The following is a 6,149-nucleotide window of genomic DNA, read 5'->3' on the forward strand; positions in this document are numbered from 1 at the left end:
GGAACGGTCAGCGCAAGAATGAGGGTGAATCGAGTGCTGTGTATGCCCAGGGAGGACACGGTGGGGATCGTTACTACCAGCACGTTGCTGCGGTAACCATCCCTGCTGGTAATCATTCTGCACGACAGCAGCGTCAGCCACCTCAACAGAGAGCTGGGTACCAGGCGAAAGGGAAAGGGGTTGATCGCCATTTTGACAAGCCACCCGTGACCTATGCGGTTCTGTTCAAAAAGTTGATGGATCTTGGGTTGGTTCAGTCGAGGGCGATGGTTCCGATGAGAACGGATCAGAGGCCGCCTAACTATGATGAGAACGCCCAGTGTGAATTTCATTCTGGAACACCGGGGCATAACATTGAGGGCTGTAGAGCATTCAAGAACGTAGTCCAAGACCTGGTGGATTCAAAAGCAATCAACTTTGCTCCGTCTCCAAATGTTAATGCTAATCCCATGCCGGCACATGGTCGGGCGATGGTAAGTGCAATTACTGAAGATTCGGATCACGCCTATACAGTGGGTAAAGAAACTGACAGTGACTGGGAGATTGATCAATGGATAAAATCGTGTGTACCAAGAAGCTGGAAGGCCTAAACAAGATCATCACTGACACTCATCTGGAAGAGTAATATTTCTTGTTTTCAGTTTTATTTGCATGAAAGCCATACGTGTTGCCCGACACGTAATGGTCCATTGTAAGGGCCACCTCATGTTCATAATTTGCATTTCTGCATCATTAATAAATGGATGTTTTTCAGTTAAAAAACGGTGTTCCGTGTTTTTCATTTATTTTGCAGTTTACAAACAAATAAAAATGGCAATGTTTATTTTCATTTTTTCTTTTTGATTTGTCTCGTCCCAACTTCAAAAACAAGTTTCCGGATCTCGTTGATAACAATTTGGTTACCCCTCATATGACTTCGACAAACCGATCTATCTTGCTGAAGAAGAAGACGAAGAAGATTGTGATCTGCTGGAATTAGCCAGGTTGCCAAAACAAAAGGAGAAGGTGATTCAGCCGCATGCGGAGCGAGTTGAGGTTATTATTCCGAGCACCGCCGAGGTCAGGAAGTGAAAATTGGAGCCGTTTCAGAGGCAAGTTGAAAGCAGGATGGTAGCTTTGTTGAAAGAGCATGTGGATACCTTCACCTGGTCATGTCAGGATATGCCAGGGTTGAATACCGGTGTCGTCGCGAACAGGCTACCATGGAGAGAGGATCAGCCTCTAGAGGAGCAGAACGCCAGTGCCTGTAGTAGAGAGCCATGGTGACTTTGTTTCATGATATGATTCGTCATGAAATCAAATGCTATGACATGATAGCAAAGTCCCGAAACAGGAGTGGGGCATCTGGTGGAGACAATTCAAACTGAGGTTGAATTCAAGTGAGTGCACTATCAGAGTGCGGTCCGGTAAGATGTTGGGGTTCATTGTAAGGGAGGAATCGAGGTTCATCCTGCAATAAAAAAAAAAAAACAAAGAAATGCCTGAACCGAGAATAAACAGAGAGAGGTTCGTGGTTCCTTAGAAAGATTGAACTACCTGTCATGGTTCACATCTCACCTAACAACCACGTGCGAACCTATATTCAAGCTGAAAAAAAAAATCAAACGGTCAGGTGAAATAATGATTGCCCAGGGGCATGGAAAGAATAAAAGAAAAGTGGCAGGAGCCTCCGATTCTGATGCCTCCTGTGAAAGGAACAATTGTCAATCTGTACTTGACGGCCTTCGAGGGGTCTACGAGGTGAAGTGGGTCAGCATGACGCGTCTTGTCGAAAAGAGCATGCAATTTACCTTAGCAAAAAGTTTACCGACTGTGAAACAATACATTCACTGTTCGGAAAAACTTGCTGTACTCTGGCATAGGCTGCTCGCCGACTGAGACAGTTTATGCTGGTTCATACCACTTTGTGGATTTCCGAGATGGATCCGATCGAGTATGTGTTTGGGAAGCCAGCATTGACCGGACGGGTTGCGAAAGAGCAAAAGAATGTTGACTGATTTGTGATACTCTCAGAAAACAATCAAGGGGTGTATTGTCTGATTACATCGCTCCGCAACCCATTGAGGATTATCAACCAAGGAAGTTTGAGTTCCCTGATGAGGATATCTCGAGGTGCTCCAATCGAAAGATTGAGGGTGACCGATCCCGGAGGAGGGGCCTGACCCTGAATCCGAACGGATTCTGATGTCTGATGGGGAAGGTTAATGTGGATGTGTCAGTGCCGTGTTGGTTACGCCAAAAAGATCCCGTATTCTTTTTGTTGCCCGGATAACGTTTGAATGCACCGACGGTGCGATTGTGCAGAAAATGGTGGTAACCTACAAAGATTGGCATGAGATGTCGCCGTTTGCATTGCATGGGTACCGAACGTCGGTGCGCACATCTACTGGGGCAACTCCTTTCTCATTGGTATATGGATGGAGGCTGTATTACCTGTTGAGGTTCAGATTCCCTCTTTGAGAGTCCTGATGGACGTGAAATTGCAAGAGGCTGAATGGGTAAGGACCCGGTATGAAGAGTTGAGCCTGATAGAGGAAAAGAGGCTAGCAGCCATTTGTCATGGGCAGTTATACCAGCAGAGAATGAAGCGTGCTTTTGACAAGAAGGTACGACCTCGGGTATATCACGTAGGTGATATGATGCTGAAAAGGATCCTTCCTCCTCAAAACGATCGAAGGGGCAAACGGACACTCAGTCATGAATCCCCAGCGTGGTCAAGAAGGTTTTCTCTGGCGGAGCCTTGTTGTTAACAACCATGGATGGTGAGGATCTTCCATCCCCTGTGAATGCGGACGCAGTTAAAAAATACTTCGTATAAAAAGACCCGCTGGACGAAAAGAACAAAATAGTCCAGGCAAAAATGGGCATCCCGGCGAACCAAAAACAGAAAAAAGAAAGGTTCGGGCAAAAATTAGGGATATGAATGAAAGATGTACACCCGGCAAGTCGAAAACCTGAAAAGGTGACTTGGGCAAAAAAGGGTATCCCGGTGGACTGAAAACCCGAAAGGGCGGTCCAGGCAAAAGAGGGATTGAAACGAACAACTGCGTCCAGCATGATCGTTTGCGCTTTGGTTAAAGCATCATGGATAATACCCGGTAGGGATCAGTCGGAATTGTCTTGTTCAGAAGGCAGAAAGCACGGAGAGTCTGAGGATATAGGGGGTGTAACCGAGTTGGAACTCGATGGGATCACGGGTTTCACATTGCCATTAGGATAGATTTTTCCTTTTAAGCGCAATTACCTCTTTTCAGGAATTGCCTCCTTTTGTATTGCTCATTTGAGCCACACTTTTCAAATCAACAAAATGCACATTCAGTCAAATAATTTTGTTTTTGTTTTTCATTACCGCTTTGATTACAAAAACATCCAGATATTTTTGATAAAGAATCTTGCATTTTTAATACATACAGGTTCCTTCCAATGCATGTTTATAAGATTGAAAGCTTGAAATCTTATTTGGAAGGATGAGTGACCCAAGTGTTGAGATCTTGACACGCCTGGGGCACGGTTTTATCTAACGATCTGTTTTGCAGGAACTGTTAGGTATTTTTCACTCACTTGCAGGTCGTGATGTGGAAGCTGTTGATAAAAAGAAATCCCCATGAGAGTCCGATCAGGGACGAACGTATGAAGAAACGACGAAGCGACGTTGCGACGTATGACGAGCCTTGATGATAATCAAGAAGACTCTTCAAAGTCGGAAGACTTGAAAGTATGTAATTCCCCGCAGGGTCCAATCCGGGACGAATGACTGGGCAGAGAAGGGATGACGAGAAGACGACGAGACGTCCGACAACCCTTGAAATTAATCAAGAAGACTCTTCAAAGTCGAAAATTGAAAATTCTGTATAACTCCCAGGAGTACGTCTCTCGTCGAGCGCGGAGCAACTTGGAATATAAGATGATGGAGCAGAAAAGGTCCAGACGAGTCTGGGAATTCTCAAAAGTGAAAAGCTGATACGAGATCGGAAGGTGGATACCGTGGTTCGACGAGTCGACGGGTGTTCTGTACCTATTTTTCTCATTTCCCAGCTAGGTCCCCAAGCAGAATCATAGGACTAGCTCCCCAGCAGATACGAGGTCTGTGGACTTCTCCAGCCGAGTCAGGATGGTTATCCCCGACAGGTTAAGACATATATCTCCAGCAGTTCCCCGAGTGGAGCGGGTTTTTTTCAATGACATATCTCTCCAACAGTGTTCATTCTACCAGTGGATTGAACGAGTTTCCGTAGCAGACGAATATCTGCATCCCCAGCCGAGGGTATCCTACATGTGGATTGATTGGGTCCTCCCCAGCGGAGTAGTTGTCGTTCCCCTAGCAGGGTCTGGATGGTATTCCCCCAGCAGGTTGAAGATTGCTCATGTCCCCAGCGGGAGTATCTGTGAGGGTTCCCAAAGCAGAATTGGGATCTATATCCCCAGCAAGTCAAAGACTGTGGTATTCCCACAGAGTGCAGTGAAGGATCTGTATCCCCAGCATGTCCTCGAGAGGGTTGGGTGCAAAGGATCTGTATCCCCAGCAAGGGTTGTCTATTTCCTAGCAGCAGTGCTATCCCCGGCAGGGTGGAAATCGGAGCAGTGGCGAGTTCCTCAGCAGAGAGTCTCGTTTTCCCCAGAAAATTCCCTTGAGGGGGATATTTTTATGCATTCATCATGTAGAATAAGCATTGCATATTGCATAGAAAAAATAATAAATCGCGTAGCATTTCCATAATTATGGAGCATTACGCAGAAAAAGATCATGCATCATCATTGCAAACGTCAGCTAGTCTCAAGCCGTGGTTACTGTTTGAGAGGTATTTTGCCAGAAAATGAAAGTGTTACTCCGAGTAGTATAGCCTCATGATTGGATCACAGGTATTGTCCCAGTGGTACGACACTGGAGAAGACTCCTTCCGTCGGACGGAGATGGAAAAGGGATGTATTCAACGCAACCCAAACTGTGGTTACCGCTTGAAGATTTGGGGTTCACCAAAGGTGAAGATGTTACTCTGAGGAGATTAGCATCACAACGTCAGATCAGCAATGTTCCCCAGTAGTGCGATATTGGAGGAAATGTTCCCGTCGGACAGAGATGGGGATACAGTCAGAAGACGTTACGCGATCAGCGCGATTCAAGCCGTGATTACCGCTTGAGGTTTGGTTTTGTCTGACAGCGAAGACGATGCTCCGAGGAGTTCAACATTGTGAGTTTGGAACCACCGTTTCTTCCCAGACATCAGTAAGTGTTTGGTCGATCATTGTTTGATGTCTGTCCGCATCATTGTTTGATGTCTGTCCGCATCATTGTTTGATGTCTGTCCGCATCATTGTTTGATGTCTGTCCGCATCATTGTTTGATGTCTGTCCGCATCATTGTTTGATGTCTGTCCGCATCATTGTTTGATGCCTGTCCGCATCATTGTTTGATGTCTGTCCGCATCATTGTTTGATGTCTGTCCGCATCATTGTTTGATGTCTGTCCGCATCATTGTTTGATGTCTGTCCGCATCATTGATTGATGTCTGTCCGCATCATTGTTTGATGTCTGTCCGCATCATTGTTGGATGTCTGTCCGCATCATTGTTTGATGTCTGTCCGCATCATTGTTTGATGTCTGTCCGCATCATTGTTTGATGTCATGTCAACATCATTGTTCGGTGCCTGTAAACATCGAGTTTCCTCCCGGTCATTGGTTAATGTCTGATCGAGCTTTTTTTTGGTGTCAGTAAACATCATCGTCCGATGTTCAGTAAACGTCGAGTTTCTTCCCAGTCATCAGTCAGTGTCTGGTTGAAGGTGTACCCTCTGACGTGTTGCCCTTAGAGTGGTGATTAGTGAAGTTTCCGACTATCAGGTTGAAGCACTTATGGCATTCAGGCCAGTTTTTCGGAGTTCAGACCGAAGTGGTTTTCGGACCAGGTAGAAGAAGAGAAAATTTTTGGGGTTCAAGAAAAGCAAAAAAAGAATGAGAATCCCGAGTGGATGTGGTGTTCAGACCATGGTTATCCCTGCGTTACCATTTATTTTGGTATCCAGGTCGACGTTTCAGAGTTTGTTTCTTCGCCGATGCTGACAGGCGTTGTTAATTATTATCCCATCAGAGTGCAAATTGTTCGTCTGTTCTTGGTATTCAATCGCTCTTCATCCTGATCATCCGAAATCCG

The sequence above is a fragment of the Lathyrus oleraceus genome, chromosome 4, assembly GCF_024323335.1.
Source record: "Lathyrus oleraceus cultivar Zhongwan6 chromosome 4, CAAS_Psat_ZW6_1.0, whole genome shotgun sequence".
NCBI classification, from domain to species: Eukaryota; Viridiplantae; Streptophyta; class Magnoliopsida; order Fabales; family Fabaceae; genus Lathyrus; species Lathyrus oleraceus.